We start from the raw sequence: 13,421 nt of genomic DNA on the forward strand, positions 1-13,421 counted from the left end.
TCTGGGTTATTTTAGAAAAATCTAAACTGAAATAAAATAAAAGAAAGTACTTATATTCGATTTGGCGAGTCGAAGTCGTAGCTGTAGTTTGAATGCAATGATCTTCTTCTTGGGATATTGATGACATCGTTGTATGAGTTTAACCAGAAAAGATACAAAAGGATCTAATAGATTTTCGATGAAATGAATGAAACCCTATTGTTGTAAATTCGATTCTCCCTATTCTCAAAGTAGAGTATGGATTACTCGATCAAAAATAGTTTAATTTAACTTTGAGAAGGAGAATAGAATAAGCTAATAATAAAATATGAATTACAACACAAATAGCTTAAGGAGGCTTGAAGGATCTTTCTTTATAACACAATATAAGACTATGAATTTTCATGGTTTAAAAAGTAAGAGAAAGCATCTATTTATAGCCAAGGATCTATGTAGTTCGGCTGCCCGAACTTCACAGATTACGTTCCAATAAGAATTTGAAAATCGCGGGATAAAATTTTTCAAAACTTCGGTTGGCCTAAGCCCAGGTTCGGTTGGCCTAAGCTCAGGTTCGGTTGGCCTAACTGGTCTGGATTTTGAATTTGTTCTATTGCTGGAAACTTGACCGAACCACATTGGGCTTGCCGAAGTTAGGTTCGGCTGGCCGAACCCCACCTTGGGCTGGCCGAACCTACCACAAAAAAAGTATCTTTTGAGATCTGAATTTTGTCCGAATTTTGTTGGGTTAGTGCAAGTAGTTAGGCTGGCCGAACTAGACTTTGAGCTGACCTAACTTGAGTATATTTAACATTAAATATGATTTAAAATATGCATGAGTGAAATATACCTAACCTATGGTCAAACTAGGTTTATACCACCTGTACGTTGACTCATATGAAGTGTTCTGAACCTCGAATCATGAAAGTCTTGCTTTGAGATGTTGAGCCTTCTTTCCAAATGCTTGATCGAGTTGATAACTTCTCTTCAATTAAGCTTGTGATAGTAACCAGACCACGAAATTTGACAAACTAAGATGTGCTTTAAGTATAAGTACTTAGAAAATAATAAAAAAATGAGCAACTTAGCTCTAATACCACTTGAAAAGGCGAGCTTAAGTAGTCCTAGACGGGGGGTGAATTGGATTATGCCAAATAATCGAAGTGCTGAATAATAAATTAATCAAAGATCTCAATCGCACTAGTATTAAACGTTGATTCAAACTGATTCGTAGGACAACCTTCACCCAAACAAGTTCAGGCAGGACAACCTTATTTCACGAATGTGATAAGAATCAAAATTCCAAATTGAGCAAGAGTAAATAAAACTATCTATTACAAAATTCACCACTTTAGCATAAAAAGAAATTACAATCATTCACCATAAAAGTAATAAAAACATTCACCACAACACCAAGAATTATAGTGATTCGGTGTGTCAACAACTATTCTCAAACAGCCACACCTACTCCACTTCCAAGATTACTAACCACGTAATCTCGGCTTTCACTATGGGTCACCTTAAAGCCTGATACAGTTGTGATTTTATCGGGCTATCACAGACAAAGAAACCCCTCACTGAGATTTTCTGGCTTATTTCAGAAAAACCAACACTAAGATTTTCTGGCTATCTCAGAAAAACTAAATACAAAATGTAAATGTATACTTATCTTCACTGTAGAAGAAGCTATATCCGTAAAACTGCTTTTCTTGAATGACGAATGTTCAATGTTCAGTCCGATAGAAAATGTCATGCCCCGGACTCGGTGATCGGACTCACAAGGAACCCGATAGCCGATTCTGGCCGCAACAACCTTCGTAGTACCCCATTCTCGGTTCCTGGCTCAGGTTCCAATCCTAGGATCCTATAAGGAGGATTTCCATAGCATAAATCCAATTCAATCAAGCATACCTATGATCATAGCAAGTAAATCTCAGAAAGTAACCAAGGAATGCATTGCAAAATCCACTAGAAATTTAAGCTTTTACAGGTACATAAGGTAAGAAAGGAAGAGAAAAGTCTACAACGGGTCCTCAGCATGCTCCAATCCAATGCTCCACTGCTACTGCACCGACCTAGGATCTCCTGCATGCATCAATCGTGCATAAGCTTATAGAAAGCTTAGAGGGCGGTGTAAGTGTGTGACAATGGTGCTCAGAAGAAATAGGAGGATGCAGAGGGAACCATGAATGATACCAATGCCACTAGTCATACCGAGGCTAAGCTATGAATGCAGTAAGTCGTACCTAGGGCTATGCAATGCAATACATGAGTACTGGGCGCCATACCAAGGCGATGCAACATAGGGCTTATACAGCCGATGCAAATGCAATGCGAAGTAATGTCAGTCCTCATATCTAATCCACATATCAAGTACAGTTCCACCATAAGGAATCCACCGGGGTCAAGTACACTGCAGGATGACTGCCGCTTTCCAAGACCCGCACAGTCAAACGAGTGTAGGAGACCTCACTACCCGCCTGTGGACAACCAATCACCAGCGAAGCTCGACGGTAGCGGACTCATTTCATGAGATGGTCAAACTCATCCTAACTATGCCCCCTCACTTAGGTGAGTAAGGCCAAACCCCATCTCAACCAACCTCACAATAGTGGGAGTCGCGGCCTATAAGACACTCGAGCGCTCATGATTTCCACTTGGTCTCGGCGTTGAGGCGTCTCCTCAGTACCGTGAAGGTTTAAGGGCTTTCACCCAGGGATATCGTATGCACCCCAAATGCTCAAGTATCATTTCCAGTGTCCATACACGGTCATCCACGAATAAACCTGTGGAGGCTACAGCCCTGATAAAGCAAGGGCGAATATCCACATGTTATGTAATGCTAGATGCATAAATCATACAATCATCCATGCATCAATCCCAAGTATCCATCGTGCTCAAGAGGGGAATACTCCGTCCCTCAGGGGAATACCAGAATGTCCTAGACAGTGGCACAACCATGGCCAATCATACCTGAACCAAGCATGCATATGATGCGTATGGGAGTGAGCCATAAAGATGAATAAGGGTGCCGATGAGGTGAATGAAAAGATGTACTCTCTACCTACCCAAGAGGGGTCTAGGTACTTAGCCAATTCCTCATAAGGAACATAATCTCTAGTGGGGGCCCATTTACCTGGGGTAGCCCACGAGACTAAGCATACAAGCTATGAGCTTAAACAATATAGAGCTGGGTCTAACAAGAGACTAAGGTGGACATTCAACCACACTTAGATACAAATGGGCCTAGAGGGGTCTAAATGGGGACATTCAACCACCATTGCCACAAGGCATCCAACCACAAACCATAAGCTACAAGGCCCAAGGCCCACATCCAATCCATGTACATAAGTCCCATATAAAGCATTAAGAACTATGGGTCCAATCTATCCATAACAACATGGGCCAAAGGAAGGGAATCAAGGCCTAAAGCCCAAGTTCTAATGACCATCAAATCCATGCATTTAGTTGGACTGAATGGGTAGCCCATGAGCACAAAAACATGGCCCAAAAATAAGTCTAAGTTTGGTGAAATGGGCCCCACTACATCAGCCCAATAACTAGCAATTTAAGTAGGCAACCAAGGGCCCAATACCACCCTTCTCTTAGGCCATAAGTCCATTAAAATGGTAGAAGTCAGCCCAAACACATAGCAGACCAAGTTGGGACGTTCCAGCCCAATCTGGGCCCACCAGGAACTTCCAAAATCTGGTCTAAGTTTGGATCCCACAAATGATCATCAATGGTGGCCCAAACATGCATTAATTAAGCCCAAGAATATACTAAATATAAGGGAGTAATAATTACCCAAATTTCCTTAATATGGTGGGCCCCACATCTAATACAATTTCAGCCCAAAAAGAGTGTTTATTTGAGGCCCTTGCTGGATTTTCGACCCACCCAACTTCTTGGGCTTGCTGAAGTCCAAAACTTGTCTAAATAGGTGGGGAATTAATCCCATAAGGGCCAGCAACATTCATAGGGGGCCCCACCAGATTAGAAATAGGGGTTTTGCCATAAAATTAAGTGGGCCTGCTACTAGACTGCATGTCCAGCAGCAGCCCAAAAGGGCAGGGAAGTCCCAAGCCTGGGTGGTCCAAGGCCATGGACGGCGTGGGCCAAACACATACAACAAGGTGGGCTCCTCACGTCCCAAGTGGGCCCCACAGGGGACGTCCACCTATGGTGGACCCTCCCCACGTGGGCCACCCATGGATGGGATGGCTAGGATAAAACACATACACATGTTGGGCCTATGGGCTAGGGATGGCCAGCCAGGTTGGACGTCCACCCACTGGACGTCCAACAAGGCTCTTTGGTCCAGCCTGTTGGCCCCACTAACATGGCCCAATGGGCCTCCATAATATCATAAAGTGGGCCTCAAAAATCATGCAGAAAGCTCCAATGGGCTAGGCCCAAAACTGCTGCAAACACAAAGAGGACAACAAGGTTGGAAGAAAATTCAACAATGCATGTTGCTGTTCTGAATTTGGGCACTCCAATGGAGTGGGTACAGGGCCTCTAAAATTCTTGAAATTAAGAGCTAAGGTCCCTCATCATATATACAACAAGATGGAACCTAGGAAGGTGGCCCACCATCATTAAAATAATTTATGAATTTCAGTTTACAATAGTCTATATTGCTGGACTGCATAACAGAAAATCAGGTTGACCAACCATCTTGGCCCACCCTTTTGGATGCCCAAATGGGGTCAGTTGAGGCTAAAATTTGGCATGCTTATAGGTGAGGTACACACCTTCAAGAAACATATATTACATGGTACTAAGGTCCCCACCAAATGTCCAAAAATCAGGCCTCAAGAAGACTAAAAAATCTGTCCAGACAGTTCTGGACAGCAACATATAACTGAAAATAATAAAATATAAATACTATTTAAAAAGGGATTTAATCCCAGAAAATCATGGTATGGAACGCCCTAGTGGGCCCCACAAACATTCAGACCATCCCCACCATCAAAACACCTTTGCATGCACCCCTTTTTGGTGCATTTTGGGGCCACACGTCCAAGGGTAGACTGTTATGGACCTCCATCCACTTTGGACGGCCTGGATGGTTTTGGGTCACAAGGTGGGCCACACACTCATGATCAGAGATGTCAAACTAGAAAAGAAGGAAGATCGGTCACAAGGGAAGGGTCTCCGGCACATTGAGGCCTTTCCCCTCATCACACATGCATACACATTTTACTATCACATGATATACAAAGATCTACATGATCATAGGATTTCTACTTAGGATCTATGGTGGAGATGCAATCTCCACCAAGGATTAAGGGTCTAGATGACCCAAAGATCCTTGATCAAGGAAATAAAAGGCCATTAAGGGATTCATGGAGAATGGTCTCTTGCATGGAACATATATGCAATATAGGATTTGCTATGACCCACATCCATAGAGTCTTGCGGCCACCACCATCACTTGATGGGCCCCATAAGCTCCAACATGAAGAAAGAATGAAGAACAAATAAGAGTCTAAAGAAATCTGAAATTGAAATTTTACATACACACCCACCTAAGGATCAAACTTGAAATATACACCACCATCAACTAGAAGCTCCAAGGGAGATGAATCTATGGGTGAGATGAGCTAGGAAGGGTTGGATTGGGAGAGGATTTGAGGTAGGAGGGCTGAAAATTTTGGAGGGTTGGGGACGTTGGAGGGTTGCTAGGAAGAGGAGAGAAGAAAGAGTTAGAGAGAAATGAGAAGGAAATGGAGGTTAGGAGGGGTTGTAGGAGAGTAATCATTGCTCTCTCTAAAAGAGATCTGCTTGGTTAGAGAAAACACTCATTAGCTAAGGAGATACAAACAATGGTCATAGGGTAGGGTAGGCTTGTAGCTATAGGGTTGTAGGTTTTCTAGAAACCCTAAACATAGGCATGACATCATCCACTACATGGGGAAACGTGTGGGGCTAGGGTGGGGTCCACCATCCACACATCCATGGTTCATATCGAACGTTGCCCATAACCTGAGATGTAAATGTCGGATTCACGCACGGGACACGACGTTGGAACCGCGGCGCCGATACGGACGAGATGGCATATGTTTCGGGTCGATTCGAGTCGGGTATATGTGATTGAACTTAAAGATGACCACAAATAGTAACCGTAGGTTGCGGGTTGCCGGGATTCGACTAATAAGACCGCGGGACCTAGAGGAATGACGTGCACACTTGGATTAGGGTCTTAAAGAAAAGGTCAAGGGTTCTATTGATTTTAATTAAATTTAAAGCAAAGGCTACTTGTATTAATTCCTTTAAATCTCAAAGTTAAGAGTATTCCCTCTCTTTTTAGAATTAGAATGATAAAATTAGAGATTAAGGAATTAAATAAAAGAAGTTATAAAATAATTTATAAATACTGCTTGATAGCTTGACAATAACTGAGGCTTCTCTCTTTCTTGCAAAAGTATTTTGGTAGACTTGAATTGTGTTTTTGGATTGAGAAAGAACCTCAATTTATAGGCAAAGAAGTTGTTGCTTAGACTCGTCTAAGACAGTCTTCGATTCGTCTAAGCACCGGATTCAGTTTTAACAAATTTTCAATTTTGAGCGGGATAAGATCTAATCGATCTTCGACTCATCGAAGGACCTGCTCAACTAGTCGAGGGTCTTGCTCGACTAGTCGAAGATGCCAAAGTTTGAATGGTTTTAGTTGTTGGAATTTGAGTCGAGGAATGCTCAACTGGTCGAAGAGTCCACTTGACTTGTCGAAGATCCAACAAAAATTTTGTTTCACTTTGGCTGGTGCTAAGAGTGGTCGAGAAATTCTTAGACTGGTGGAGCCAAAACTTAGGCTAGTCGAAACTCAACCAATTATAAGTATAAAAACCCAAAATATGTTTTGAAAGCACCTAAACCTAACGTCTTTCTAGGGTTTTTAATACCTGTATGAACTGAACTTCATTGCCTTGAAATATGTTAGAGACTTGAACTTCACAAAGGAACTTGATCTTCTATTAGAACTTTAGTAGATCGAGCTTAGTCTTCAACAGAGCTTGATGTAGATTTTCAACTTGAGCTTGGTCTTGAACTTCAACTTGAGCTTAACTTGAACTTAAACTTGAGCTTGACTTGAAGATCACTTACTAAGATATTTTGACAAGACAAAATTTGACAAACAAGGTATAAAATGTGCTTTAAACATTATAGCACTTACAAGATTCACACTAGTGAGAATCCGGTGGGCATGCTTACAAAGGTTGTTCCTATAGAGAAGTTTAAGTTTTACTCAACTTCTCTGGGCTTGACAAATAAGAAATGAAGACCAGGTGTACACAAGAAGTGAAAATAATGATGTTACTATCGAAGATGATTAGAGATGGTGATAGAAACTTGGAGCAGTGGAGCTGGAGGATTAAAGTCATGATGGAGATTGTTGATCGAGTGCCCTTAATCTTATGCAGTGCAATTGGGTTGACTGAAGCACGATGTGATATTCCAGGTTGACCTAGGTGTGTTTTGGTTGACCGACATACTCTGTTGCTTTCTTAGTTGACCGAAGGTGCGACCGATGGAATGTGTAAGTTTTTTAAAAAGTTCAGGTTTTATTTACAATCTTATATGGGGGTATATAAGTATGTCTCTAAGCTCAATTAGGGTATAACAAGGAGAGTCTACATGATTTCTAGGTTTTGCAAAGGGAAATTTTAGGATTTTTTGTTATGTAAGTTATTCCATCTCTTGTAATTCTTCTTATATAGTGGATTGATCATTACTTTGTGCCATGGTTTTTTCCTACAAGGATTTTTCACGTAAAATCTCTATGGTCACTTGTTCTTTTTCGTTCTCTATTATGTATTTAATTCGTTCCCAGGTTGCTTCCATGCCCATTAACGGGTTTCAGTGCCCAACAGTTGATTCATGACCATGATATGAGCTTCAAGAGGATATGGAAATCTATGCAAGCATTGACATGCTTTTGGCCTCTTCATGCTTGGGATCTTTATTAAGCAAAACACCTTCATTGATAGGTGGGAAATCGATCTTTAAAGTTAAGTGATCCATCAGAATATTCCTCATCAACATGATTGTCAATGAGGCTAGGCAGCCGTGTAACAAAAAATGTCTCTACTATGACAATCAAAATCTGACAACACTCAGTGTCATTAGAAATATTGGAAAATCCATGATTGGCAATACTCTGAAATTTAATATGATGGAGGAAAAACAAGATAGTCAAGGAGGCCATGGAAGAGGGGTGCAGTATTGTAAGAGGAGATAATTCTCGGGAGAAGTAATCAATGTCATCAATCATGATCATAATGAGGACAACAATGATGCAACTAGCTAATTAAGCTTGGATCACTTATATTTTTAATGCTACAAAATGGAGATTTTTTAACTTATTTTAACAATTGACATAGTTTGTGTGAATATTGGTTCATGGCACGCAATAATCATCTTAGATGCGTAACTACTAAATCTGACTTTAAATTAAAATTTCTCATCCTTGCTATTAATTCTAATCTTGATTTGCTCATTCATAGTTAGTTGAACACTTTATTAATTCATCCTTTTATGATAATTTTCTCAGTTTTATCATCCTTTTATGTAATTATCTCAAGAAGAATATTTTGTTGGACAATTATGTCAATTCATGATTGAGCATTCAAAACAAGTAGCAAACTTCATATTCTCGTTGGGTTTTATTAGATTTTGATTGAAGAAGACCAGAAGATAGCAATTTAAGCTTTTGCAATGACATCGTAATCACGTTGATATGTTGGTAAGGGATGCATTTAAAAGTAACCTAAATTGGCATTTGGTTGAATATGTAAGTGGGGTAAATTTCTTTACAACTTACCTAGAGTTTTGGGTGGCTATAAAATAGTGATAGACTAAAAAAGTAGTTCGGTGTGTGGAATTTTTATGTGTAAGGTAAGTGAACTTAAGGGAGTGCAATTAGAATATCTCAAGTGTGATACATATTAGTGATTACATGTGTAATAAAAGATGTGTAAAATGACTTATTAGGTATGAACGCTACTCGCGGGCTCTGTCCCCTATCCCGATGAGGAGAGGGGGATGTAACACCTCGTACTTTTCTGTACTTGGGTGTTACCATGATAACCTGACCTAGTATAAATGCAATCCCAATTTAAGTAAACATTCAAGCACTCTAGCCTGAACTTGACCGTTAGGGGTAATCTACATCCATAAATTGGGCCGGACCTTCAAATCATAGGATCAATGGTTAGTTTTCCACTTATACAGTCTTAGGGATATCTAAAGCTAGTGAAAAGTAAATCTGGAGCATTTGTGTTGTCGGATCTCAAGAAATTGAGGATCAATGGTTAGATATAAGATCGATCATTAGATTGAGACCTCTCATCATCTATCTGGGATTCTGATCGTCTAAAGTGACCATTGGACTTCACCTAGATGCTTCACTTGACTCTTAGGACCGTCGATAATCGACTTGGAATGAGGCTAACTATTAGATTGATAATAATCAAGTATAAAACCCAATTATCACTAAGTATGGCCCACCTAGGCCTTGGATCTACCTCATCCTTCAAGGTGGTCCCAATTAGAGTTGACAAAATATATGGAAGGAATAGATTAGCTGAAATCATCAATATTAGACCCTAGATTGATAGATCCGTCATCTGTTCAATCTACAACTAACATGAGTAGTCTAACACTTGAACACAAGGATTTAATTGTCTGATCTATAGGGATGTCATGGAGGTTCATCAAAGCTAGACTAAGAACCCTTATAGCCTTTAACATTGAACTAGGAGGCTATTTCGCTGTCAGATCAACGAAGACTTATAATTAAAGGATAAAATCTACGTGTACGGCCCATCAAAACCTTAGACCCGCCTGATCTTTGGCCAGGGGTCCTATCTGGACTTGGGGAATCTAATGGGCGGAGCGTATCGGATCAAACACGATTGTGGACCCCACTCCACGCGTTGCATGTGCACAGCCAATGCAGGCACGTACGCCGCACAGGACCGGTCTGACCGTGAAATCCGAAAGAGGAGGGATTTCCCTCTTTTTTTGAATTTTCATCCCCCAAATGCAGACGGACGGGCAGAGCCCATTCTCAATGAGTTGTGGCCCACCATCAGAAATCCTTTGGCTGATCCAAACCGTTCATAATATCCATGACATAGGTTTAACCAATCCCTGTAGATTCCACCTGTTGGATTACACGCACGCGCACACCAATTCAGCCACTAATCAGGCTAACAAACACACTTAGTTCTAAAAACGGAAAGAAATCCGTTTTCTTGCTTTTCCAGCCGGACAAATCCGTGTGAAGGACTCTCCCTTCATCTTAGCCGTTCACCAACATGCGATCCTAGCCCTTCAAGACAGGTCTTTAGAAAAGGAAAAGGATGAGAGAGAGAGAGAGAATGACTGCAGCTCCCAAGCTCGAACCCACCAGGCCGACTCCCCTTGAAGCTTCAAAACCTTGGTTCTACGAGCTCCATTACGTCCCGAAAGACCGTCCCACGCGGTCGGATCGAAGCTAGAAGCAGTGGGAAGGGATCTGCCATGATCGTCGTCCTCCCTGCCTGCGTCGCACCAGCTGAACTTGGAACCATTTCAGTCCGAGTTTGGAGGTCGGTCCTGCCTGGTCAATAGGAAAGAAGCAAGAAAAGAGGAAAAGAAGAAGAAGAAAAAAAAAGAAAAACCAGAAGATAGAGGGGGAGAAGACGCTGCCCTCCCGCCTGCTGCCGCACCAGCTCGAGTCAGGCGGACTCATTCCAGGCGTCGCTGGGAGCAGCAGAGGGAGAGAGTAAGAAAGGAAAGAGAGAAAGAGAAGTCGAGAGAGAGAGAGGAAGAAAAGAAAGAAGGGAGAAGGAGAGAAACAGGGGAAGAAAGGGCAGAGAGAGAGAGGTTGCTGCTACTGTGCTGACTCAGTGTCTGAGTTCAGTCTGGAATGAGTCCAGACCGAGTTGGGTGTGGTCTAGATGAGCTCGTCTAGTAGGGAAAGGAAATGAGAAAGAAAGGGAGAGAGAGAAAGGAGGAGTGGGGCTACGGCCTGGTCGAAACCGAGTCGACTCGGCTGGATCCGAGTCCATCGAGTCGAGTTGGGTTTGGGCCTTGGTCCAAACGTTGCTAGACATTCCGGCATCAAAAAAAAAAAGAAGAGGAGAAAAAAAAGAAAGAAGGGAGAGAGAAAGCAAGGAAGTAAAGGAAGAAAAACAAGAGAGAAAATGAGAGAGAGATTGAGCTAGGTCGAATCGAGTCGACCCGACTGTCTTGTGGGTTTAATCCAAATGGGGGCCATGTTGAGGATGAGTCGATGACTAGGTGAGCTGACTCTCTAGTTGTATTCTATTAGTATTTAAAACTCTATTTAGGTTACTGACTTTCTTATATTGGTTGGATATAGAAATTCTCTAAGGACTACTTTAGACGCTTATTGTTGAGTCCAAGTTGAGTTGGTGTGGAATCTGAGATTGGATTTATGCAAATTAAGGCGATCTGAGCTAATTTCATTGTTTGATTTAGGTGAGTTGACTCCCTAACCACCTTCTATTAGCTAAAAACATATTTTACATGTATATAGTAATAATAATAAGATAGGTTATTAATCTGCTTGTGTGGTGGAGTATAGGTATTCAGTAGAGACTACTTTAGATCACTCTTGTTAAAGTCAAGTCGGTGTGGACATTGAGATTGAATTCAAGTTGATCTCGTCTAAGGTGAGGACTCACCCTTTGAGCTTCCCACTTAAATTCATCAATCTGGACATAGATGATGTTTGATTTCCCTAATTAAGTTATTTACGTTACTATTGAATATGCTAATTTGTTACTCAATCATTCCCTATGTTAGATGGTAGATATACCTTTTTAATTTTTGTAAGCATGGATAATTTGATTTGTCGCATGTCACTTCCAATCATAAAACTTGCTACATGTTACCACTTGAGATACTTGTTGGATTGGAAATAAAATTGTTGTGGACTCACCATCTTGCGGTCCATGTTTGCCTACTTGGCTTGGATGACATGTTTGCCTACGTGGCTTAGATCGTCTAGTTGCCTTCGTGGCATTGATGGATTATTGGTGCCCTCTTGTGGCTTGATGGTTACGTTCACATATCCTGTGCTTCCTAGCCAACTTGCGGTGATTAGTCGTACCATGATTTCCAGGTGGAGTTGAAGTTCGTTTATCGATTTTTTAGCCATCTTGTGGTGTTCACGTACGATATGATTTTCGGGTGGTCTAAGGTTTGTATGTTGTTTGTCTCTTCATCTTGTGATGTCAGTCGTACCATGATTTCTGGGTGGAGCTGAAGTTCGCTTATCGATTTTTTAGCCATCTTTTGGAGTTCACGTACGACATGATTTTCGGGTGAAGAAGAGGTTTGAAGGCTGATTTTCCATTCACCTTTTAGATCCTGTTTGTACCATGATTTAACGGTGGAGTTGAAGTTCGTTATCAATTTTCTAGACATCTTGCGGAGTTCACGTACAATGTGATTTCAGGTGCAATGGAAAGTCTTATGATTGATTTTCTTGACTATCTGGATGTACTCCCTTATGTTGCGATTGCTCTTATATGTTACTTATGATGAGATCCTATTGATTGGTTATTTTTTAAGCATATAAGTATGATTATGAAATGCCCTGTTTAATATATTTAATTCCATGACTTGTAATCTATATCGACTTATGAATGATGAGTGCACAATCTTAGAGGATGTTCCTCACTGCGATAGCCATTGACGCTATCAAACTGTAACATTCGATGCAGGTGTAGAGCGAACCAATGCTGTTCACTGGGTGCTAGAGCAGATCGGGTAGCTAGATGAGGTCCATGTAGCCCATAAAGAGCTCCATCATTAAATGATACATTTTTGTTCCTATTTAATGAACTTTGCATTTGGAATTGTATAAGTCTTGTATGGGCGCCACATTTGGAAATTTGGTGATGATCAGAATGTTTTTATTTAATGTATAGTTTATTCTAGCTTCATTGCCGTAAACTCTGATTAATGACAAAAGGTTCAAATTTACACTAGATTTTATAGGCTAACACTCGGGTTTTTGGGAAACGGGTTTATACTCGAGTCCTGAAAACATGGGGCGTTACAGGTGAGGAGACTCGTGCACACACCACTCTTTGATGTGTTGCGAGGTGTATAAGATTTAATTAATTTTACATTATTTCCTTAGTTATGTAAGCACTTTCTAAGATGGTTGAAAAGGGTACGTTTGGGTATTTGGAGGCACTACTAGCTAATTAGGCTTGCTTGTGTCTACGATCGGCTAGAATCCACGAACCTACCTTGGGGTCAAGGGATTGTAAAATCCCTTAACTCAAAAAAGACTCATGTAGTTGGCCTACAGTTGCAGAGGTTCGGATAACAGTCTCAGTAACAAAAGAGGAAGGGGTTAGGCACCCTCTCATGCCTGCACATCGTGCGGTCTCTACTTTAAGGGATATGCGAATTTG

The sequence above is a fragment of the Magnolia sinica genome, chromosome 13 (genome assembly GCF_029962835.1).
Source record: "Magnolia sinica isolate HGM2019 chromosome 13, MsV1, whole genome shotgun sequence".
Classification (NCBI taxonomy): domain Eukaryota; kingdom Viridiplantae; phylum Streptophyta; class Magnoliopsida; order Magnoliales; family Magnoliaceae; genus Magnolia; species Magnolia sinica.